Source organism: Pan paniscus, chromosome 17 (assembly GCF_029289425.2).
Source record: "Pan paniscus chromosome 17, NHGRI_mPanPan1-v2.0_pri, whole genome shotgun sequence".
NCBI classification, from domain to species: domain Eukaryota; kingdom Metazoa; phylum Chordata; class Mammalia; order Primates; family Hominidae; genus Pan; species Pan paniscus.
In genome coordinates, this window is record NC_073266.2 from 23139541 (window position 1) to 23166298 (window position 26758).

General features: G+C 37.7%; 1 non-coding gene and 1 pseudogene across 1 annotated transcript; both read left to right on the forward strand.

Annotated features, from left to right (window-relative positions):
- Positions 1-11915: 11915 nt before the first annotated feature.
- LOC117978574 (putative ankyrin repeat domain-containing protein 30B-like) lies at positions 11916-26047 on the forward strand (annotated as a pseudogene).
- On the forward strand, positions 21359-21465 carry LOC129393752 (U6 spliceosomal RNA). The gene has a single exon (XR_010110186.1). It is a non-coding gene; the product is annotated as a U6 spliceosomal RNA (small nuclear RNA).
- Positions 26048-26758: the final 711 nt, after the last annotated feature.

Genomic DNA, 26758 nt, shown 5'->3' on the forward strand with positions numbered 1-26758 from the left:
TATTTCACTTATTCCTGAGGAAATCAGTAGGTGGGAAAGCTGGTTCCAAGAACAAGTAAAAAAAAAATTACAGATTTTCTTTCCCCAAAAACAAGAAATGTTAGAATAAGACAACTATGTTAGAAGCAAAACTGGGCTGGGAGCGCTGGCTCACACCTGTAATCCCAGCACTTTGGGAGGCCAAGGCGGGCAGATCAGGAGGTCAGAAAATCGAGACCATCCTGACTAACATGGTGAAATCCGGTCTCTACTAAAAATACAAAACCAAAATTAGCCAGGCATGGTGGCCTGTAGTCCCAGCTACTCAGGATGCTGAGGTAGGAGAATGGCATGAACCCAGGAGGTGGAGCTTGCAGTGATCCCAGATTGCGCCACTGCGCTCCAGCCTGGGCGACAGAGTGAAACTCCGCCTCGAAAAAAAAAAAAAGAAGCAAAATTGATTAATAACAACAAATAGTACTGGGTAAACTGGAAATCCACAGGCAAAATATAAAGTTTGGGCCCTTAACTTACATAATATACAAAAATAAGCTAAAATAGATCAAAGACTTAAAAGTAACAACTACAACCCTTAAACTCTTAGAAAAAAAAACATAGGAGAAAATATTCTTTATGTTAGATTTAACAATGATTTCTTAGATATGATATCAAAGGTACAGGGAATTAAAAAAAACAAAAAAATTAGTTTCATCAAAAGTAAAAGTTCTGTGCATTAAAAGTCACCATTGACCAGGTGTGGTGGCTCACGCCTGTAATCCCAGCACTTTGGGAGGCTGAGGCAGGTGGATCACAAGGTCAGGAATTTGAGACCAGCCTGGCCAATATGGTGAATCCCGATTTCCACTAAAAATACAAAAATTAGCTGGGCATGGTGGTGTGCACCTGTAATCCCAGCTATTTGGGAGGCTGAGGCAAAAGAATCACTTGAACCTGGGAGGTGGAGGTTGCAGTGAGCTGAGATTGTGCCACTGCACTCCAGCCTGGGTGACAGAGGGAGACTCCATCTCAAAAAAAAAAAGTCACCCTCAAGAAAGTGGAACAACAACTCAAAGAATGGGAGAAGATGTCTGCAAATCACATATGTGATATGACATCAGTATATGTGGATATAATATGTATAACAGAATAAAGAACTCCAGCAACTCAACAATAATAAATGGTTCAATTTGTTAAATAGGCAAAGGACTTGAATAGATAATTATCTAAAGAAGATATACGAATGGCCAACAAGCACATGAAAAGAGGCTCAATATCACTAGCATTAGAAAAACACAAATGAAAGTAATGATGAGATATCATTTCACACCCATTAGGGTGATTACAAAAAAGAAACTCCAGAAAATAACAAGGGTTAGTGAGGATTCAGAGTCAATGGGAACCCTTGTGCATTGCTGGTGGGAATGTAAAATGGTGTAGCTTCTGTGGACAACAGTTAGGTGGCTCCTCAAAGGTTAAACATAGAACTACTATGTGATCCAACAATTCTATGCCTATATACATGCCCAAAGTAATTGCAAATAGAGACTCCAACAGATATTAACCACCAATGTTCACAGTACCATGATTTACAGTAACCAAAAGCAGGAAGCAACTCAAAGGTTCATCAATAAATGAATGAATAAACAAAATACACCATATTCACATAATGGAAACTTATTTAGCCTTATTAAGGAATGAAATTCTAATATACACTACAGAACTTCAATGACTACAACATACATAAACTTTGAAAACATTATGCTTAGTGAAATAAGCCAGATGCAAAAGGATAAATATTGCTTGAAGTACTTAGAATAAGCAAATCATAGAGACAGAATAATCATTACCAGGGACTAGTGTGGGTGAGAAGTTATTGTTTAATGGGTACAGAGCTTCTATATGGGATGATTAAAGAGTTCTGGAAATGGACGGTGGTAAAGGTTGTGCAATTTGGTGAATGTAATGTCCTCTGAACTGTTCATTTAAAATTCATTAAAGTGATAAATTTTACAGCATGTGTATTTTACCACAATTTAAAGAAGAAAATTAAAAGAAAAAATATGTATTCCCAATTGCACTGTATTTTTTGTTATTAAGCACAAAATTTAAACTTTATTAAACTTATTAGAAAAAGAGAATTGGAAATGTGATATAATGCAGTAATTCACAAAAATGTGTACAGTAAATGCACTCAAGAGCAGTTTTTCTGACGTTTGATGAACTCCTATCAGTTGTGAATTAAAACTGATTAATATCCTTCATGGAAACAGATCCATAAGGTCTGGCATTGTCTTTTTCTACTAGAGAGAAACCTAGAAGTTATCACATAATCGCATAGCATCTAGGATCAAATCAACTAATACATGGCCAAGTCAAAAGAAAATGAAGTAATCTTTGGGTTGGCCTTTGAGATGATAGCTTTTAATAATGTAATATTACACTAAAAATTCATGTTTTATGTCAGAGTTTTAGATACTTTTCCTTAGCAGTCCCCTATCACAAATATGTCCTCTGTTAGTGCTAATCCATAATTAACTCAGTTCCTTATTTTCATGTCAATAATCTCCAAGTGTTATTCTTTTTTTTTTTTTTTTTTTTTTTTTGAGACAGAGTCTGGCTCTGTCTCCCAGGCTGGAGTACAGTGGTATGATCTCGGCTCACTGCAGGCTCCGCCTCCGGGTTCACGCCATTCTCCTGCCTCAGCCTCCGGAGTAGCTGGGACTACAGGCGCCCGCCACCACGCCCGGCTAATTTTTTGTATTTTTAGTAGAGACGGGGTTTCACCGTGTTAGCCAGGATGGTCTCGATCTCCTCACCACGTGATCTACCCGCCTCAGCCTCCCAAAGTGCTGGGATTACAGGCGTGAGCCACCGGCTCGGCCTCCAAGTGTTATTCTTAATCAAAAAAAGAAAAAGTTTATCTGACTATATTCGACCCTGATTATTTATGTAGCTTCAGAAAGAGGAGTTAAACACATAGGTGAAGTCTTCCCTCCACCAGGTTCTAAAATGTAAGATTCATGGCCTTCTGAAAACACTCCCTTACCAGTGTGAGGCTGGAAGCATAGAACAGGTGGAGGACTTAGTAGGTATTGGCTCAACATTTAAACTACAATCTTTTTCCTTAATAGGTATTTTCATACCTTATAAACACATGTATGACCTTGGATGTCCAATTAAATCCCAGGAAAAAAGGACAGATTCTTGATGAAACTATGCAAATAATGAGACAGCAAGTAAAAAGGGCTCCCCAGCAGAACCTCCGACCAGCTTGCACACTGGCAGGAGTGCACACTGAGGTGGAGCCTCGGGAAGTTTGCAGCGGGGAGGAGCCTGGCCTCTTCTGTTCCAGGACGGAGGCTGGGATTCAATCTATGAGGCAGGAAGCTGGGAAGCAGGATTCACTTTACTGAGAGTCTCTGTTTCTCCTTTTTTCCCTTTTGCCCAATAAATTCCATTTTTCTTACCCTTCAAAGCGTCAGTGAGCCTAATATTTCATGGCTGTGTGACAAGAACGCAGCTTTTAGCTGAACTAAGGAGAAAGTCCTACAATAATAATATGTTGTCTTACAAGCATGGAGAGTCAGTACAAATATATTTTTCTGAATTCTCAGAGAAAAATAGAAATTAGACAGCGTTTGAAGGATGTATTTCACTTACAAGCTGTAGTATATAAAATTGAGGATCAGAGCTAGAAAAAGAAACTGTGTAATTAATACTCCTTCTACTGGATGTTGAGTCAGTTTTTTGCTTTCATAAAATTATCTACCAATGAGGCAAAAAATAAATCCTTAAAACAATGAGATTTAAAAGTAAGTTGTTATGCTCAGTACTTTATAGGAGAACATTCAAGTAAGTGTCAGAGGAAAACAAAAACCACCTAGAGAAGCAACTAAATGGCTGTTTATATTTATGTAGTAAACAATAATATAAAAATGGAGAAGAATAAAATTCTGCATTAGGTTCAATACTATCTCATAAAGACTTGACCAATGTTTCACCTGGGGGCATATACCTCTCCAATTTCCTATTATAGTCTCTAATCTGTGAGTTAAATGTCTACAGTTCCTAAACAATTCACCTGTTTTTTTTGTTTTTGTTTTTTTTTTTGAACAGAGTATCCCTGTGTCACCAGGCTGGAGTGCAGTGGTGCGATCTTGGCTCACTGCAACCTCTGCCTCCTGGGTTCAAGTGATTCTCCTGCCTCAGCCTCCTGAATAGATGAGACTACAGGCATGCACCATGACGCCCAGCTAGTTTTTGTATTTTAGTAGAGATGGGGTTTCACCATGGTGGCCATGATGGTCTCGATCTCTTGACCTCCTCATGTGCCCACCTCAGCCTCCCAAAGTGCTGGGATTACAGGCGTGGGCCACCGCACCCCACCACCATTCATCTTAATATGTAAGGTTATGTAAAATGAGCTGAGAAGGCTGAGTCTTTTAGAATTGACCTCATGCAACTCACACAGATGTGTGGAACTAATGAAGAAATATGGGGCATACCAAAGAAGCCCAATTTATTTTAGCCTCATCCATTTTATAAGGCAAAAATTGTCACAGTTTTTCTAGAGGTCACCTAGGAAATCTAAAAAATTCTTATTTTTCCCTAAAAATCAGAAAATATTTACTTTTTGGAATTTAAGATATAATTTCAGATGGGCAAAAATTAAGTGTTATCAGAGGAGATATAGTCACTGTGATAAAGATAGGAATACAGGTACAGAGAAGAAAATGGTGGCAATAATCCCAATGACAATACAATATTCTAAAATAAGCATAGAAAAAGATATCATAATTGTTAGAAAATGTATCTGTTTCATAATTAATTATGCTGTACAAATGTTTTTTCTTATTTTTCTTTCTAGCTTCATTGAAGTATGATTGATAAATAAAAATTGTACATATTTAAGTTATATAATATGATGTGATGTATGTATACATTGTGAAATAATAGCCGCAGTCAATTAACATTTTCATCAACTTACAAAGTTACACTTTCTCTGTGTGTGTCTATGTGTGCTTGTATGGAAATACATAAGACCTACCCTGTTAGCAAAATTCAAGTATACAATACATTCTTATCAGCTGCAGCTACTATGCTATATATGTTAGGTATCCAGAATTTATTCATCTTTTAACTAAAAGCATCTTCCCATTTTTCCTACCTTCTAATCCCTAGCATCTAATGAGTTCAATTTTTTTAGATTTCACAGATAAATGAGATTATGCAGTATATTTGTCTTTCTGTGTCTGGCTTATTTTACTTAGCATTATGTTCTCTCAGTCCATCAATGCTATCACAAATTTTAGGATTTCTTTCTTTTGTAAGGATGAATAATATTCCATTGTATGTATATGCCACATTTTCTTTATCCACTAATCTGTAATAAAGGCTATTATTCAAAATACACAAGAAACCCTTCAAATTTCACAAGAAAGCAAACAATTCAGTTAAAAATGGGGAAACAATATAAATGGATAAGTCACCAAAGGAAATATAAAAATGGCAAATAAGTATTTGAAAATATATTCAACAACATATGACTTTAGGGGGATAAAGCAATTCTATATATTGAAATTTCCTTTAACAAAGAAAGCAAATAGAAAACTTTCTCAGAAAAACAAAATTTTAGTGATACATCATCAGCTGACCTGTCTTGCAAGAAATACTAAAGGAAGTTCTTCAAGTGGAGAGAAAATGATGCAAGTGAGAAATTCAGATACACAATAAAGAAGTAATAAATGAAAAAGAATAAATTAAAGTTAAAAACTTTTTTTATTCTTATTGATCCATAAGATAACTGTTTAGTCACAAAAATGGGTAATTATAGAATGTGGACAGATGAAATTAACAATAGCAATGTCATAAGGTACAGGAGGTACAATCTGGTAGTATTTTTATGGGATACCTACACTACGTGTGAAGTAACAATTTTATTTGAAGATAGACATAAAATGTATATAATCAATTCTAATTAATTTAAAGATAGACTAAAAATGCATATAATCAATCCTAAGAAAACCACTGCAAATTTTTAAAAGAAGTGATGAGATCACATCTTATGAGGTGATGAGATACACCAAGAGCTGAGACAAAAATGCAATCATAGAAGATGCTCAATTAAAATAAGAGAAGGCAGGCCAGGCACAGTGGCTCCTGCCAGTAATTCCAGCACTTTGGGATGCCAAGGTGGGTGGACCACCTGAGGCTAGCCCGACCAACATGATGAAACACCGTCTCTATTAAAAATACAAAAGTTAGCCTGGTGTTGTGGCACACATCTGTAATCCCAGCTACTCTGGGCTGAGGTGGGAGGATCACTTTAACCTGAGATGTGGAGGTTGCAGTGTGCCAAGACTACCACTGCATTCCAGCCTGGGTGACAGAGTGAGGCTCTATCTCAAAATAAAATAAAATAAAATAAAATAAAATAAAATAAAATAAAAATAAATGAATATAATTAATGTTTATATTCTACTTCAACAAAAGTAGAATACACATTCTTCTCTAGTTTGTACAAGACACACTGCATTATGGGCCATAAATGTCTTAAAATTTTTCAAAGAATAAAGTTCATACAAAGTACACACTCAGACCACAATAAAATTAAAGTAGAAATAAATAGCAAGAAGAATTGAAAAATTTTTCAAATATTTGAAGACTTAACAAAACATCTAAATGCATCCCAAAAGAAGACTAAACAGTAATTAAAATGTTTGGAATTAAATGAAAATGAAATCACAACTTATTAAAATATATGAGATACAGTAGAACTAGTACCTAAATTTATAGCATTAAATGCATATTATTATGAAAAAAGAGATAAAATCAATAACCTAAGCTTCTGCCTTAAGAAACTAGAAAAAGAAAATCCAAAGTAAATAACAAGGGAAAAATATATAAAGTTTAGCAGATATCAGTAAAATAGAAAACAGGAAAACAATAGAGAAAATCAATGAAACAGAAAGCTGTTTCTTTGAAAAGATCTATAAGCTTGCTAACATTTAGACAAACTAATAAAGAAAAAAGAGAGAATGCACAACTTACAAATATTGGAAGTGAAACAGGGGTATGGGTTATGACTACTGATTTTGTGGACATTAAAAGGATGATATATTTACTATATTAAAAACTCTATACTCACAAGTTCAATAACCTATATAAAATGGACAAATAACTTGAAAGACACAATATGCCAATACTCACAAAAGAAAAAATAGATAACATGAGTACTCTTATATCTATAAAAAGAATTGAATAAATAGTTAATAACCCACCCACCCCTCCAATGGTTCCAGGCCCAAATGGCTTTAGTGGTGAATTCTATCAAGCATTTAATGGAGAAATTATACCAATTTTCCACAGACTTTTCAAGAAAATGGAATTAGAGAGAACAATTCCTAATTCATTCTATGAGGTAAATATTACCCTCTTACCATATCCAATAGACATAAAATTAAATAAAATCAATATATCAATATCTCTCATGAACAAAGATTCAATAATCCTTCACAAAATACTAGACAACTGAATCTAACTATGTATTTATTTTAGGTAAGACAGTATGCAAGACTGATTCAATATTAGAAAATTATCTGCAGAATTTCCTAAATCAACAGGTTAAGGAAGAAAAATCATGTGACTGTATCAAGTGATGTAGAAAAAGCAAAATCTATCACCCATCTATAATTTGAGAAACTCTCAGAAAACTAGGAATTGAGGTGAATTTTCATAACTTGACAAAGAACATCTACAAAACCCCTAAAACTATCATACTTAATGATGAGAAATGGGATGCTTTTTCCCAAAAACCAGGAGCAAGAAGAATTTTGTTTTTTGTTTTTTTTCTTTCACCACTTGCAAAATGAAACCACCACTTTGGAAGACAGATGGGCAATTTCTTATGCCCATAGTTGCTATACTATATGGAAAAAAAAAGTCTTACATATAATATAGCAATTGTGTTTTTTTGTTTGTTTGTTTTGAGATAGAGTCTTGCTCTGTCACCCAGGCTGGAGTGCAGTGGTGCAATAGAATGATACTGCAACCTCCACCTCCTGGGTTCAAACAATTCTCCTGCCTCGCCTCCAGAGTAGCTGGGACTACAGGCACCTACCACCATGCCCGGCTAATTTTTTTTTTTTTTTTTGTATTTTACTAGAGACAGTATAACCTGTTGATGTGGGAAATTTTACCATGTGGCCCAGGCTGTTGTCCAACTCCTGAGCTCAGGCAATGCGACCGCCTCAGCCTCCCAAAGTGCTAGGATTACAGGTGTGAGCCACCGTGCCTGGCTGCAAATGTGTTTTTAGGTGTTTATCCACCTTATTTGAAAACTAAGTCCACACTAAAACTGACGCATGAATATATATATAGCAGCTTTGTTTATAATTCCCGAAACTGGAAGAAACCAAGAGGTCTCATAATTGATGAATGGAAAAAAAAATAAAAACTGTGATACGTCATATAAGGGAATATTACTTCCTAAAAAAAGTAAATGATCTGGCAAAAGATTCAGTGAGGAGGTTTAATAGGTGAAGAACGTGGGCATTATTTGGACCAGTCAAAGTATTCTGCATGTTACCACAACTGTGGAATCACAATAGTATGCATTTGCGTTCTTTTTTTTTTTTTTTTTTTTTTTTTTTTTTTTTTGAGACGGAGTCTGCTCTGTCGGCCAGGCTGGAGTGCAGTGGCACGATCTCGGCTCACTGCAAGCTCTGCAACCCGGATTCACGCCATTCTCACGCCTCAGCCTCCCGAGTAGCTGGGACTACAGGTGCCTGCCACCAGGCCCGGCTAATTTTGTTTTTGTATTTTTAGTAGAGACGGGGTTTCACCGTGTAGCCAGGATGGTCTCCATCTCCTGACCTTCTGATCTGCCCACCTCAGCCTCCCAAAGTGCTGGGATTACAGGCGTGAGCCACTGCACCCGGCCTGCATTTGTTAAAAAACAAAGAATCTCACAGCACAAAGAGTGTCACTTAATATATGCAAATTTTAAAAAAACAACAACAAAGTAGGTGTTCTGGGGATCCTGGGATGGAATGCAGAATGTGATAGAAAATCTAAAGTACTACAAATGTATAAAGCCACTTCACTCTAGGGAGTGGGAAAAACGTGCTGACATAAGCATCTTAGAAAATGGATGGGCCTTCTGTGGTGGCTCACACCTGTAATCCCAGCACTTTGGGAGGCCAAGGTGGGTGGATCACCTGAGGCTGGGAGTTTGAGACCAGCCTGGCCAAATTGGTGAAACCCCATCTCTACTAAAAAGACAAAAATTAGCTGGGCGTGATGGCGGGTGCCTGTAATCCCAGCTACTCAGGAGGCTGAGGCAGGAAAATCGCTTGAACCTGGGAAGTAGAGGTTGCAGTGAGCCGAGGTCACGCCACTGCACTCCAGCCTCAGCCTGGGCAAGAAGAGCAAAACTCCATCTTAAAAAAGAAAAAGAAAAAGAAAAACAAAGAAAATGCATGAAGACTGAAAGGAAGAGAAACTGCAAACAACTCATGTGATCTGGTTGGTATAGCTGTTTCCTACATGAAATGGGATAGCGATTCTGATATTGATAGAGAATAAATGTATATTGGAACTAGACAGTTAAGCAAATGGATGACAAATGACAGGAGCCTGGTTTCTCACTATTAAAGTGGGAGGTTACATGTAAGCAAGGGGAGAAGGCCAGAATGATCATGTGATAAAAGAATTGAGTCATAGACATCAGTATGAACTAACACTTATACACATTACATTTAGAAATATTTATAGTTATGTGTATACACAGCTTAGTATACACACATTTATTTCTTTGCTCTGTAAACTAAGACGGTCTAGAACCAATGATATCCCAGCAGAAATGAGCATATCTAACACTCAAGTCTTCAATTCTTGGGTTTTTGTTCATGATCCGGGATCCAGGAGTTGGGCCCTGGGGCTGGGCATTGTGTAGCCTCCGGGATGGTGCTGAGCATCCATTCCCACCCTCCTGCAGCTGGGGACCCATCCCTTGACTTGGGCCCCCTGGAGGCAAGAACACGGTCACCCACTTTAATCACATGGTCCCTATCACATAATCAGAGGGCGCTGTGGGTTTTAACTCTTCAAGCTAGATGTGTAAACAATTCGACATAGATAAGATATAGTGACTAGAAGTCTTTTATTTATTTATTTTGAGAGAGAGTCTCTGTTGCCCAGGCTTGGAGTGCAGCGGCACAAACAATCAAACAATAACCAAAATCCAGAAGACTGAAAAGGTCAAATGCTGTCAAGGATGGGGAGCAACAGGACCTCTCATTCCTTGTTTGTGGCACAATCAGTTTACTGTACCCACGAACCCCCAGGCCCAAGTGATCCTGCCACAATCAATCTCCCAAGTAGCTGGGGCCACAGGCATGCACCACCATGCCTAGCTGATTGGTTTTATTTTTATAGAGATAAAGTTTCCCTGTGTTGTCTAAGGTGGTCTCAAACTCCTGAGATCAAGTGATCCTCCTATCTCGGTCTCCCAAAGGGCTGTAAGTACAGGCATGAGGTCCTGCACCCAGCCTGGAAGTCTTTATAGATAAGTTCAATTTAACTGTTTCTCCATCTGCTCCACTCAGCCGAGTTTCCCTCTCAGTCCAAGGGTGAGAACTGCAGCTCAGTCCCATCCAGGATGGCTGCAGATGACCCAGCGCCACTGCCATACTCCAGATGCTGGTCAACGAGGAAGGGATCCTGAGGCCTGGCAGCGGGCGCTCTCAGGAACCTTGAAGCCCTCTAAACGGGACCCGCCATCCGTGCCTGTCAGAACTGTTGCCGCTACCTGCACTTGGCACACAGGCAAATATGGCCAAGCAACCCCAAACTCCCCTCTTCCCCTCTGGGCCCAGGCGGCGCTGAACCTGCTGCTCAGCCACATCCTGGCGACTGCACAGTGCCCAGAGCCTGCAAACCAGCACTCAGGGCGCGAGCCAAGGAAGAGCAGGGCCTAGAGTGGGAGGGCGTGTGCCACACGGCTACCCTCAGGCCGTCGGGCCCAGCCCTGCAGCCTCTACCGTGGGCTCAGCTGCAGCTGGCATTGGAAGGTGGCAGCAGCGGTGGCAACCCCAGAACCTGTCCGCGCCACCAGCAGGCGAACCCCAGGGTCGGACACCGCCACTGCGCCTAAGTCAGGCAGTGGGACCTCAGTTGCAGGATCGTGGGAACCTGCCGCAAAGCCTCGTCGCCGCAGCTGTACAGGGCCCAGTGGTCGCAAGCCTGCGCTGCCAGCGCGAGCCGAGGAAGAGCAGAGCCCCGGGTGGAAGGGCGATGTACTCGGCGATGCTCAGCGGCCTGGGCCCAGCCCTGTAGCCTCTACCATGGGCTCAGCTGCAGCTGCCACCTGAACATGGCACGTGGCAGGAGAGGCTGCAACCCTGACCCTGCCAGCGCCACCAGCCACGCGGATACTTGGGCCAGAAGCCTCCAGGGCGCCTAAGTCAGGGGTTGGGTCCCTGGCTGCAGAAGGCCGGGAACCGACGCTCAGCGCCACCCTGGAGGCTGCACGATGCCCAGCGCCAGGGCCCAGCTCCTGGATCTCAGGTTGAGGAGGGGCCGGGGCGGCTCTGTCAAGCAGGCCATGTGGCAGGGAGCCCCCCACGTTCCTCTGCAAGGAGCCCCGCCAGCCCGATAGCGCCTCAGTGGCAGGTGCCACCTGCACGCCGTGCTGGGCGAAGCGCAGCCAGGGCGGTTTCCTGCCTCGCGTGTCTCCCAGGTCTGCTGAGTTGCGCATGCGCTGTTGCCTAATGGTTCTGCTCAGCTGCCTAACGGTTCTGCTCAGCTGCCTGACGGTTTTGCGCAGCCATTTTCTCCCGGGAGAGGCTGAAGTGCCCAAAAACTTGGCCGACTGAGATTTCTAGTCGTGTCAGGGCGGGTGCAGGGACTGAAGAAGGGCGAGGGCGAGCGGCGGGGACTGGGGAAGGGCGAGCGGCGGGGACTGGGGAAGGGCGAGCAGCGGGAGGCACGGGCTCTCTCTAGCAGGTGGCTGCAGCCATGAAGAGGCTCTGTGCCGCCGCTGTCAAGGGCCAGACGGGCCCAGTGCGCCCAAGCCCCTTCAGTAAGCTGGTCTACACCAACAACGACTCTGACGTGATTCACCATGGGGATCTCAGGAAGATCCACAAAGCTGCCTCCCGGGCCAAGCCTGGAAGCTGGAGAGGATGATGAAGAAGACGACAGTGGACCTGAACATAAGAGATGCGAAGAAGAGGTACCAGGCCCTGCCTGAGCCGGGGCTGCAGGAGGAGGAGGCGGCTGTGGGAGGATCGCCCCTTCAGAGTGGGGGCTGGGGGTCCTGGGGACGAGGGGAGCAGGTGGAGGAGTGGCGGGCAGCGGGGCGGCCGTCCTGGCCCCCGAGGTCTTGATCTTCTTCCCGGGAAGGCCCCCCAGGCCTTGGATGGGGGCGCCCTGCAGGGCGGAGGGCCCAGGCCACCTTAAAATCAACCCCAAACTTTAGTTAGCTGCTTTCTCCTTCACTCCCACTTCCTCTCACAGAGCACTGTGTAGAGAATTTTAAAGTGATTTAACTTAGAAAATTAAGTACATACAGGGTTTTACTTTTAATGTACAGGTTTTAAAAGATAATGTTAGATACATTATGAAATGGTGCATAATGAAATAATTCCCATAATATATTAACTTATTGGCTAAAAATTTTTTGGATAAAGTCCAGTATCCATTTCAATATCAATGAATGTCTATGTAAATATATTCTTTGCTGAGGGACCTTAGAAGGTAACTTTGAGGTGGGAAGATGGTTTATGTTTTCGAATTTAAGAAGACTCATTTTTTCTGAAGATGCAAGTTCTTTATCACTTTTACATAAACCAAATAAAGTTATCAACGTTTTAACATTTTTAAAATTACACACGCTGTCTTTTACTATTGTGATGACATTTAACAAATTTTGTAACGGAGTAGAAAAGTCTTGCCCTTCTAGATTTCAAAATGTGCTATTAATTTGCACAAAATGGGCCATGGCCAGGCGCAGTGGATCATGCCTGTAATCCCAGCACTTTGGGAGGCCGAGGTGGGTGGATCACGAGGTCAGGAGATCGAGACCATCCTGGCTAACACGGTTTCTACTAAAAATACAAAAAATTAGCCGGGCGTGGTGGTGGGCGCCTGTAGTCCCAGCTACTTGGGAGGCTGAGTCAGGAGAAATGGTGTGAACCTGGAAGGCAGAGCTTGGAGTGAGCCGAGATTGCACCACTACACTCCAGCCTGGGTGACAGAGCGAGACTCCGTCTCAAAATAATAATAATAAATAAATGAATAAAATTTGAAAAAAAAAAGGGCCAGACGTGGTGGCTCATGCCTGTAGTCCCAGCACTTTGGGTGGCCGAGGCGGGTGGATCACCTGAGGTCAGGAGTTTAAGACTAGCCTGGCCAATATAGTGAAACCCCAACTCTACAAAAATACAAACATTAGCCAGGCACGATGTCGGGAGCCTGTAAGCCCATCTGCTCGGGAGGCTAAGGAGGGAGAGTCGCTTGAAACTGGGAGGCGGAGGTTGCAGTGAGCTGAGATCCCATCACTGCACTCCAGCCTGGGCGACAGTGAGACTCTGTCTCAAAAATAAATAAATAAATCACAAATTATTTGATAACAGCTGAAAAGACAGGTAAATGAATACAACACAGTAGAAAATCCAGAAACACTCAAATATCTAAGAATTCAGAATTTGATAATGCTCACACTTTATACTAGTAAGGAAAGAATTAGTTTCATAAGTGAAATGCCTGCTTTTTGGAGAAAACTAGATTTTTATGCCACAAAGTAAATTTCTGACGGAATATAGATTAATTTTTTTAATATACAAAATGATAAAAGCACCAGAAGAAAACATAAATGCCTATTTACAGAGGTACATTTTTGTGTTGACAACACCTTTCTAAGAAGCTCAGAAGCAAGCAGTCTGAAGGATAATTAAGCAAAACAAAATTAAACTGTAATGAGAAAAATAAAAGGCAGCATACTTGTAAAATATTTACTACACATGTATGTGCATGTGTGTATACATATTAGATTTTTAAATCATCATTTTATAGATAATTCACTTAAATCAACAAAAAACCCTCTAATTTAAAATTGAGCAATTTAAATTAGAGATCTAAATTGCAGACTAAAAATAGTACTTTGCTTCTAATTTAAAATTTGGAAAGTATTTTCTTAAGATCTGTAAGTGACCTATGCACACAGAAAACAATATTTAGTGTTCCTGGTTACAGAAGGCATTTAAGTTAAAAGAGGAATCAAATACTGCTTTCTATCTACAAAGTTTGTGAGGATAAAGAGCAGTGATATTTATACTGCTGTTTAAAGTTTAAGTTGCAGATAACTTTTCAAATAGACAATTTGGTGGTAAGTACCATATTATTAAGAAGAATCCATATAATGACTTTTATAAATATATTTCAGTGAATTTACAGCATGGGGTAATATGTGACCACTGAAGGTAGAAATATGTAGAGAACTAGGTGACATTTGAAAATGTATTTTGGTGTATCCAGTGAGGGTAAAGTTCAGTTTGATTATACATACACACAGACTACAATCTTGCGTTATCTGAAGTTGTGTATGAAATATGATAAAGTTTGTTATTTGAGGGCATTTGTCTTAATATAAAATGTTTTTCCTTTTTATTATCTTTGATTTCCACATTGAGCATGTACAATGCTATTAGAAAAAGTTTATTATTAATGAAATAATTTTTGGGAAGAGCAGGAATATAATTTTGCACCAATAAAAATAATTTCTCACTTTCCGTATTTTAATTATTATTTTTTGTGGATTAGTATATTCTGTGAACTTTTAGCATCTTCAAAAGACAATCTTTTTACCTGTGCTTGTTGATTTACATATACATCTTATTAGGCACATATTTTTATTATATATAGATTTCTTACATATATGTCAATAATTATAGATTAATTAGTGTAGTTTTATTATTAAGAAAATAAAATAGAAAATATAAATGCTTTATTTATAGCAGTTTTTTTAAGGTATTGAACTTCTCAACTGTATTTATCCTTTTAATCAATTTATCACATGTAAGCTGAATGCCTATTATGTAGAAGATACATTAACTCTCAAGATCCTTTCATCCTTAAAAATTTCACATTTACCTGCTCAGCCTTAGCAAAGTGAGAGATTTAAAGTTGGAGTACTAGGAATGAATCTCAATTGAAGCTTTTCCTCTCATCTTTAAAATAAAAACACTTCTGAAGTAAGAAACTAGTAAAAGATAACTACCAACCACGATTTTGGAAATTTATAACAGCTTTAAATAGTAATATTAATCATTGGAAATACCTAATTTGCATGCATTCTATAAACTTAAATATGAATTTACATACATTCTGTAAATCTAAACATGGAATAAAATGAGCCATACCTACTTGAATCCCAAGTTTTCTTTGGCTTGAAGTTTTAAAAATATTAAAGAAGTACTTTGTTTTAACAGTTTGTTTTTATTTCAACTCTCCTTTTGTATAGCACTCTTAAAGCTAAAATTTCTTTAAGTGTTAATCCTATGACTAGGACTGCCATCAGCCTGTTGTATATACCATATTACACTTCATGGAAGGCACGGTGAATGGTGTGATGCCTCCTTATTTATGTAACAATAAAAGATCATTTAAATTTCTGCAAAATATACTTGTAACAAATAATGACTTATAAGTGGCATTTCAATGTCAGAGATGTTAAAATATGAGAAATAGAGTATCTTAGAATTATTAAAATAGTTTTATCTCTAACCTTTAAAACATACCACAAAGTAGGCATAATTGTACCATTTTACTTAAAATGTTTTCTTTGTTAAGTAGTAGAAATAATTACAATATCTATCAATTACTGAGCTGTTACATGTGCTAGGAATTCTTCGAAATACATCGCACAGATTCTCATGAGGCATCACAGTGATGTCCTGTGAGATAACTGCTGTATTCATCTTCACTTTATTGATGAGAAAATTGAGGCACAGAAAGGTTAAGTGATAGCTAGAAGGTGAAAGACTTTAAAGTAATATTCAAGCCCAAGTTGAACTGAATCCAAAGGCCAAGCTCTTTCTATTCAAATAGGCCACTCTTTCATTAATGTAGTGAGTAATAACAGTGAATGAATGTTGTAGTTTCTTCAGGAGAATATTAAATATTTGTTTTGAAGGCAGAGAAAGAGCATGGTATTTAATGTTGACAATTACATAAATCATTCTATGTTTTGAGACAGTGGACTAAACTTTCCTTAAAAGGCATCTCACTCTTGTAGGACTGCTCTACACTGGGCCTGTGCCAATGGCCATGCAGAAGTAGTAACACTTCTGGTAGATAGAAAGTGCCAGCTTGACGTCCTTGATGGTGAAAACAGGACAACTCTGACGAAGGTAAATGGTAGCCAGTTCTTTCAGCAGGAGATGGATTTGGTTTAAATACATAGAATAAAAATGAATTTATCTCATTGAAATATAACTAGTTTGTGAAACCTGTGGAATATTTATTTATATTTCCTATAATTTATAATTTACTTCTTGCTTTAATACTGACAGGCTCTGCAATGCCAGAGGGAGGCTTGTGCAAATATTCTCATAGATTCTGGTGCTGATCCAAATATTGTAGATGTGTATGGCAACACAGCTGTCCATTATGCTGTTAACAGTGAGAATTTGTCAGTGGTGGCAAAATTGCTGTCCTGTGGTGCAGACATTGAAGTGAAGAACAAGGTAGACATTAACCAATGTTATTTTCAAAATATTTGAAATCCATTTGTTTTAACATTAACATATGTAAATTGTTTTATATTTGGAAGCTCAAACATTCCTATTTTTGTATGAAAATAGTTTGACAAAACTTAATTGTCTAGGATTTTGCTTTAAATATTAATATTTTTACAAGAACTGTTAGTATGGTTTTTCTGTGCATTATGATAAATATTTAAATTTGTTAAAGGTAAAACATTTTCAAATATTCTTTCCCACCCAAGTTTTTTTTTTCTTTCCAGTTAGTGTAAAACTACAAGAAAGTAAAATTTGCCTGCATAAATTGAGTCAACATGTAAAATTTAGGAGACATGCAGAAATCTGGATTTCCTCTTAAAGGATTGAATCTTGTGTCTCTTGAGCCCGTATGACTGTTTGGTATGCTATGAAGACATTCTAGTTTTACATAAAGCATATGTTTCCAGTTTGCTACTGTGCCCACCTAGTTACATCACTTATTCAACTTACCTATTTTGCCTCTGTAAATATTTCAGTTATCAATTCCTCTCTCATAGTACATTTTGGTAAAGATTTCAAGTTATTGAAGACAGTTTATAGGTGTTTATAATATATAGTTTATATTTTACATTAATTCATTAATAATGGGGTTGTCTTCTAGAATTTAGAATATTTTTTAAATGATGATTTTTCTTCATATAAACCATAAATAATCATCTTCTATTAGAAGGCCTTTAAGCCTTTTTAGATTAATCATGGTTATATTTGAATAGGTTATGCATATTGCAGAAAAAAATATTATATCTTTCTCCACAGAATTATCCCTTAAAATTCAAGTGATTTAGTGGCTTCTATTTTGCTAAGCCACATACATGAGTTAGAACTTTCATTAATAAGCCATTTTATTCATACTTCTGATATTTTGCCAAAAAATAGTATCAGTTACAATAGAAACCAGAATAAAAATGGATTATTGCATTTTAAGAAGTAGATATGCATTCGGATCCTAGGAGTATAATTATAATAGAGAATAAACTTTTATACTAAATTTCTTTTCTTTTTTTCTTTTTCTTTTTTCTTTTTTTTTTTTTTTTGAGACAGAGCCTTGCTCTGTCACCAGGCTGGAGTGCAGTGGTGTGATCTCGGCTCACTGCAATCTTTACCTCCCTGGTTCAAGCTATTCTCCTGCCTCAGCCTCCTGAGTAGCTGGGAGGCAGGCATGTGCCACCACGCCCAGCTAAATTTTTTGTATTTTTAGCAGAGATGGGGTTTCACCATGTTGACCACGATGGTCTCGATCTCCTGACCTTGTGATCTGCCCACCTTGGCCTCTCAAAGTGCTGGGATTACAGGCATGAACCACTTTGCCTGGCCTTTTATACTGAATTTCTAATAGCTGAGATAAAATCCTATTGTCTGGTAATAGGATAAACCCCATGGACCATTTAAGAATAAGCAATCAAAGTTTATTTGAAGCCAATCTCTTTTAATTTAGAGCCACTTCCTTAGTGACCCATTTAGAGCAGGAGTGCCTGACATTGGCATTTGGAATCTTGGGATCATTGATAGAAGATAATCAAGTGAGTTTGTATCACCCAGAGGAAACCTCCATTTTTGGGGGGAAGCTTCCAAAACTGCATCCCTGAAATTCTAATTTGTCAAATGTTAATGTTTGCCACAAAAATATACTGTCAAATAAGGATTAGGTAAAGTTCAATTCATTTCTTGAATAATGAACATTTAATTCACAGTTTTATAACATTTCTTGAACATAGATAATGGTGGAATCTGTCGGGGTACAGTGCTTCTGGTAAGGTAATTATTCTTTGGAATAAAGTTGAAGAAACACTGTTCTAGAGGTAATAATTTAGATTACTAATTTAGTAAAAAATAAAGTATTTACTACTATGTCTTAGGGTTTAAGGATATAGAGGTAAAAGATACAGCCCCTGCCCTCAAGAAGCTCTTGGTTTACATGGGAAACAATAAAATCATTACAATGTAATGATCTTTGGAGATAACCAGAGTTAATGTGGTGATGCAGAGGCTGAATGTTTACAAGAGAAGGTGCAGTGCATGGGAAAGCACAGAAAAGTGAGAAAGAAGGGATTGCTATTGATTTACTTTCCATTGTTTAAGTTCATAGGATATTATATAAGGTATTCAATTCAGCTGAGAAATATGTAATTTCATGAATTATAAATTGTTTTTGCTGTTTTACAGGCTGGCCACACACCACTTTTATTGGCCATAAGGAAAAGAAGTGAGCAAATTGTGGAATTTTTACTGACAAAAAATGCAAATGCAAATGCAGTTGATAAGTTTAAATGGTATAGTAGTTTTTTTATTAAAAAACACTTGAGTAGTGTGCTAGAGTAATAACACTCAAGTCAGAAATATTAAATTAATAACATTTACTTAAAATTATTAGATTATACAGAAAAATACCAACACAAATTATCAGTTAAGAAGAAAAGCAATTATTTGGACTGGTCAACACAAAGAACAGTATACAGTAGGATTTTCTTCTTTTATTATATTGACTGATTCTTATTTGTAATCTGATGTTTTTGGTTGCATTATCTTCTATTAGCTAAAGAGGTTCCGTATTAGTTTTAAGAAGTATGAATTTTTAACTTACTTTATAATTCAATATTGAATGATTAACACCTTTATAGTATTTTTCTAACTTCTGTTTTTCATACACTTTTAAAAAATGCAATATTTGCTGGGCATGGTAGCTGTTGTCTGTTATCCCAGCACTTTGGGAGGCCAAGTGGGTAGATCACCTGAGTCCAGGAGTTTGAGACCAGCCTAGCCAACATGGTAAAACCCCATCTCAATGAAAAATATAAAAATTAGCCAACCATGGTGGCACAAGCCTGTAGTCCCAGGTACTCAGGACAATATTATTCCTAATATTGTTTTAAGTCTTCAGATTGCTCTCACTTGTCCAACTTCTAGCTAATTTTGAAGTACAAAATATTATATCAGACTAAGGAGGAAATAGATAATTATTCACTTAAAACTTTGCCTATTTTAGATTAGTGAACAGAACATATTTTCTTGCCCCTCAGTGGACTTTATGTTAGCCAATTCTACTATGCCATATCCCAGTGAGACATGAGTCTTTTCACCCCTTTTAGCCTTCGTCATGATTTACAAGGATAAACACTTGAGCACTCAAGATACTTAACATTTGTTAATACATGTAAATGGTTAATTCTATACTGACAGGCACATATTAAATTGGTTCGTTCCTAATAATGAAGTTATCTCTGTTATTTTAGCACAGCCCTCATGCTTGCCATATGTCATGGATCATCAGAGATAGTTGGCATGGTTCTTCAGCAAAATGTTGACATCTGTGCTGAAGCTACATGTGGAATGATTGCAGAACTTTATGCTGTTGCTTGTGGATTTAATCTCTAAGTGTTTACATTTAAAGGCTAGGTGAGATTTTATAGTTTGTTTCAGGTAGTTTTTGAGTGACAGTGAGTTAGTTCACTTCATCAGCCAGAAACTAGGCAAAAAGCTAGACTAGTTAGAAAGATTAATGGCTCCAGGATTCTTTATTTTAGGGCTTTAGGGACGCTAATGTTGTCTACTTGATTTGAAGTATAACCCCTATGCATGGGATAAATATAATGTCACAATTTTGGTTTTTCTAATTAGTTATTTGGGTCTCAAAATGTCCACTTTAAGCAGAAAACCTGATAGTGTCCCCAGGGGGCTGTCTTCCATACCTTCATTCTTGAATTTTTTAAAGGAATCTGAACCTAAGTCCAAGGAAGACATTCCTTTTGTACAAGTCAGAAGGATTGGGGGGTGGGAAATGGCCATTCTCTTCATTTTGCTGTTTCCATTGATTCTGTTGCTGCATCGTTGCCATTGAAACTGCTCCTGCAGTCTGGTAATGATTGACCTTTGTGACCAGGATGCCCTTACTAACACAGATTCCTCAGTCTTCATGGTATAGACTTCCAAGTTATGACATGTTTTTAAAGTTCACGTACATATTGTCAGCCATTGTTTCCAAAGTACCAGCACCCCACTCTGGCAGCTAGAACTTTTAGCTTTAGCCACACACATAGTGAGCAAATTGACCCTTCTCCTCACACTCAAAACCTGATATGAAACCCACATCTTAGCCTGGACATGTCCTAGACCTTCATGGTAAGTTATCCTTTGAGTGGCTTTTTTCTATTTTCTCTAGCCAATATTAGTCGTGGTAGTCTGAAACTGTAAGTCAGGTTGAAATAATGTTACAGGAAGAAATTGGAGATCCATTTTGTCTTTGTTACCAGATCTATATCCCTGGCCCTTTATATCCTGTGTAGCACCATTTTGTAGGTAGTGGAAGGTCTCATCTTATTCTATAAAATCCCATGTCATCTTTCCCAAGTTGTAGTGGGTTCCAACTTGTGGTTGTCCCCTCAAGTGATTCTTTTTTCCTAAAAGTAAAAATCTCCCATGCTACTTACATCTCCACCTCGAGTTTCTAAAATATTTTCAAATGCTGCATCACCATGAAGGCATTCAATAGACTTCACTAAATCTCAAGTAAGTTGGTTAGATTTAACAGAGCTAAGCCTCATCCATCACTGATCAGTCTTCACGTATAAAAGTAAGGATTTGTGCTGGCTTCAGTGGTACATATAGTAAAATTAAGACAACGTTGAGAAGATCAGCATGGTCCCCGCACAAGGATGACATAGAAATCTGTAAGGTGTTGCATATTTCTTGCAGTCCCCAAAAGGACACTTTACTACTTTCTAACTAGCTCCAGGGAAATGGTGTGAGTCAAAGCAAAATGGGTGACACCCAGTATTGCAATTGTGATTTTCATACAAAAAATTATTTACGTAAGGTGATCTATGAAATGAGATGTGGTAACACATAGGATCTTGTGTGCAATATTTTGTTAGTAGGGATCTCAGAAATGAGAAAATACCAACTTGCATCTTCTTTGTGGAACTTACAAAAAATAAAGGTAGGGTTTTGTCTTCCACAGCAGCTGGAAATGAACATAGTGACTAAGCATCATTCTAACAAAGATTTGTTGGTTCAGAGTTTAAGGAGGTAGATAAAGAGTAGTAGTAGTCCAAGCCACATGCTGACATCTATTAGTTTTCTACCCTTGGTGTGACTGATGAGCTCAGTAATAGAGTATAATTAGGTTATCTGATTTAATGATTTAATCTATTTATAAATAAATTTCATTACAAAATATAAAATAGCTTAGATGCTCTGAATTACAAGCCACAAAGAATAGAACATCTAATATCCAAAAGTAGGAATTAATAACAGAAAATTGCAATATTTGAATATTATAACCTATGAAGAAAAACATTTTTTTTGTTTTTGTTTTTTTTGTAATTTAATTTTTGTTGACACATGGTCTCCCTATGTTGCCCAGGCTGGTCTTGAACTTCTGGATTTAAGCAATCCTCCTGTCTCAGCATCCAAAAGTGCTTGCCTCACAAGCATGAGCCACTGCACCAGGCCAATATATTGGGTTTTATTTGGAATTTAAAATTGTTTCAGCAATAAGGCTCAAGAACAAATAATTTTTTTGCTTCATTTTTTATTTTAAGCATTTTAAAAATGTTATCTTGTTAAATCTTTATAATAACCTAGTGAAATAAGGCCCTAAAATCCTCATTTTTAGAAGACATTGACTCTAAGAGAAGCAACTTGTTCAAGAAAAAATACCTGTTGGTAGCCGTGCTAGGACTTATTCCGAGTTAAGGACATTTTCCATATGTCAAGCTAACTTTAGTTAATTTACTGAGTTATACTGCCCTCACTCCATGAGTGTTTTATCTTACTTTCTTCTTTAATTAGAAGCTTAAAAAGTTCATAGAGCTTACAAACTTAAGTCTATGGAAAAAGTAATGTTCTGATGTTAGCTCTAATATTGTCTGAAATACTCTAAGAATGTAATAAATTTGGTAAATGTTTTTTTATATCAATGTTAAAATAGTGATTTTATTTATTTCATTTTTATACATGGCATTCATCAACAACTTTTGGAATATAAACAAAAGATATCTAAAAATTCTCGAAATAGTAATCCAGGTAAGACCTCTGATAGTAAACTACTCTTGGTGGTGCTACCATAAGATTATAGGAGTGTTAATCACAAAAGAGCTATTAGAAAAGCAATGTGTAAGTAGCATATGTCTACATATAGACCTATATGTAAGTGTTTTTTTATATACAAAGCTTTGATTTAATTTTTTAGTTTATAATTCAGAATTCATTAAGAATTTAGTTGTAGGTAGTTTATAATCTCAAAAATATTATCTGAAAAAATATTTGTTTAATTGTGGTCCCTAATATCCTATATAATACTTTTGTATAAATAAGTAAAACAATTTTTAAGCTTATCTATTGTATGTTTCCTCAACTGTCATAAAAATTTATGCTTGTTATAAAATGTATAATCCTTGGTGTGATTGATGAGCTCAGTAATAGGGGATTATCAGCTTATCCAATTTAATGAATTAATATATTTATAAATAAATTTTATTACAAATTATAAAATAGCTTAGGTGCCTTGAATTACAAGCCACAAATAATAGAACTTCTAATAATGAAAAGTAGGAATTAATAACAGAAAACTGCAACATTTGAATATTATAACCTATAAAGGAACACAATTAAATAAACTGTTAAATAAATATTTGTTTATTAAACATAAACAAACATATAAAATGTTTATTTGTTAAATAAACAAATAATTTATTTGTTTATTAAACATAAACATATAAAATGTTTATTTGTTTGTTTCTTTATTGTAGAGACATGGTCTCCTTATGTTGCCCAGGCTGGTCTTGAACTTCTGGGCTTTATTTAATTTTTACAATAAATGATTTGCATTTAGAAAATTAGAATTAATTACAGTTGAGTATTGAGCAACATGAGAGTGAGGGTGCTGATCCCCCCATGCAGCTGAAAATCTGCTTTATAGGAAAATCTGTTTCTTTTGACTCTTCCAAAACTCTACAACATTCTACTGTTGACCTGGAGCCTGAAAAAAGGTGAAAGCATAAGCAGTCAATTAACCCATAGTTTCTATTTTATATGTACTATATACTGTATTCTTAGAATAAAGTGAGCTGGAGAAAAGAAACTGTTATAAAGAGGAAGAAATATATTCACTATTTATTAGATGGAAGTGAATTATTATACATAAAGGACTTCATTCTCATTGCCTTTATGTTGAGTAGGCTGATAAGGAGGAGGCAGAGGCGAGATTTGTCTTAGTATCTTGCAGTGGCAAAGGAAAAGAAAAATCTGTCTATTAGTGGGCTCCTAGAGTGAGAACCCTTATTCAAAGATCAACTGTGTGGCATAGTGACTTGCGTCACTAAAAAAGTAACTATCTTTAGAATTTGGAACTCAATAATACTTTTCTTGCACCATAAATGAATGTCAATAAGAATTAACATAACTTAGCAAGGGTGCATCAGTACCAATAGGAGATTATTTTTCAAAGATACCTACTGAGTGCAGAAGTCAGAAAAGCAATTCTTTGTTGAGAAGCACAGGTTATGTTACATAGTCTTGTACCAACAAGGTCTCACTATTATCAACTTCATTCCCTCTAAGTTGAAACCAAATAAGATATATTTACTTCATTAGAACAAGATGTGTTGTTCTATCTGCTGGATAATTAGTGTGTTAATAGTAATTTTGTTACAACAAGTTACTCTGTTCCTACTAGCCAAAATATTATCATTATAAATATACAACTAGCTCAACTCTAGGCTCAACGAATTATAATAAAAGTGGAAAAAATTTTCACAATAACAAAAGTGCTACTGTGATACCTAAATATGACACAATACATTGTACAATATGAACTGTATGAACACATCTTTAATTTATTACATATTTATCAAAGGACTTCTATAAGTTAGATTTTGCAAGTTGCAGGAGACCAACATGGAATACACATAGTCTGGGTCTTTAAGGTGCTCATAATACAATAGAGCTGTCTCTATTGAATTTCTTCATTTTTCCAACAGAATTTCCTAACTATGTTTTCTATTTGTTTATCCACTTGTCCACTTAACAAATAACTGTCAGGTATCTTTAAGGTACTAAGCATCTTTCTTGTTATTATCATTGTCATTTTTTATTATTTACTACTTTATTAAGGTACTAAGCATTTTTCTTGTTATTATCATCTTTTTTATTATTTACTACTTTATTTAGTGCTTACTCTGTGCCAGAACCCCTTTGGGAGCTTATAATTATCACTTATGTCATTACCATATTCAGTATGTGTCAGACATTTTATATCCAACGTGAAGAATTAAAGCTTTAAAAAGTTTGGTAGTGTCCAGGAGCGGTGACTCACTCCTGTAATCTTAGCACTTTGGAAGGCCAAAGCGGGCGGATTGCTTCAGCACAGGAGTTTGGGACCACCCTGACTAACATGGTGAAATCCCATCTCTACTAAATACAAAAAATTAGCTGGGCCTGGGTGGCATGCATATGTAATACCAGCTACATGGGAGGCTGAGGTAGGAGAATTTCATGAACCCAGGAGGCGGAGGTTGCAGTGAGCTGCTGAGATCGTGCCACTGCACTCCATCCTGGGCAACAGAGTGAGGCTCTTGTCTCAAAAAAAAAAAAAGGAGAAAACAAAAGTTTGGTAGTATTTAAGGAAAGCAAGCTGAATGAGTAGAAGTTTTCCAGGTAAAGAGTCAGAAGGATGATATTTAGCAGAAGGAAAATTTAACCAGACTGTGTGTTTGGCAGAAGGAACATGTGAAGGAACACCTGATGAGGCTGCACCCTTGGCGGAAAGAACACCTGACACGGCTGAAAGCTTGGTGGAAAGAATACCTGACGAATAGGATACAGTGAATTCTTCTTCAAAGATTTTAGCCTGTAAACATCCTTTAAAATTCAAGAGGGGGAAGATTAAGTACAATGAGTTCTGAGTTCCTCATCAAAGAACAAATATATCAGTATGTTCAGCTTCTCTGTTCTTTGTTCTCCGTTTTAAAGTTTAACTTCCTCGTTCGTTATGCCTCCTTGCCCCTAGTTTCATTAAACAACCCCCTTCTAGCCTCTAACACCTGCTTTGTCTTTAGTCATTCTTAGTAACCTGCTCTGTCCTTAGTCATCCTTAGACATCTGCTCTGTAACTGTCTTTCCCGCTGAAACTACTCACCCTGCCACTCCAGCTCATACCCCTGCCCTCTTTGAAATAGCCAATCTGAATTGGCTTAGAGTGTGCAGTCCAACCCTATCCAATAGGGAAAAGACACAACAGTAGGGACTAGCTGCGTTAGAAATAAGAACACTTTCCCTTCCCTTGTCCAATGTGATCTTGCCTTTGCTCCATCTGCAAGACCACTCTTCCATAGAAGTAAATTTGCCTTGCTGTAAAAACTTGTTGCTGGAGTGCTGACGGTTCTTTGTGGCACCAAAAATTATTTTCCACAAATTTGAGGGCCCACCCAGCATTCCCATTCTCCTCTGGGGGAGGGTCCAGTCCTCTCCCTTGAGGAGGCGCACCCCGCTGCCTCATTGCAGTGGCCATAAAGGTAAGGAATCAAGACTCAACTGGTGCGATTAATAAACCTGGGCTCTCAGCAACGTGGAAAGAAACAGGCCAGCAACTTTGGGGAAAGGATCTTCACATACCGTGGCGACCAGGTAACTGTGCACAGACCAAGGTAAGAAATGTCGCAGGGGTGACAAAGTATTTCCTTGGTGGTCGGGATATTCTGGAGGTTGAAAGTGTGTGTGAATGATCACAAGCACTACTGCTTGTGGTGCTGTTTGTGTGGATGATACTAAGCATTATTGCTGTGAGGAGTGAGTGGGTCCTATCTGTGGTTTTTTATTTGAATAAAAAACCTTTGAAGAGGAATTCACTGTATCCTCATAGGGCTCAGGGCAGATCTTGCTGTGGGGTTTATACCATGATGCCAATGCTAAGAGGGACCTAAAATTCCTGGGAGGGAAGCAGCCAGAGTGGATGAAGTGAAAGAAGGGTGCGAGGAGCCTCC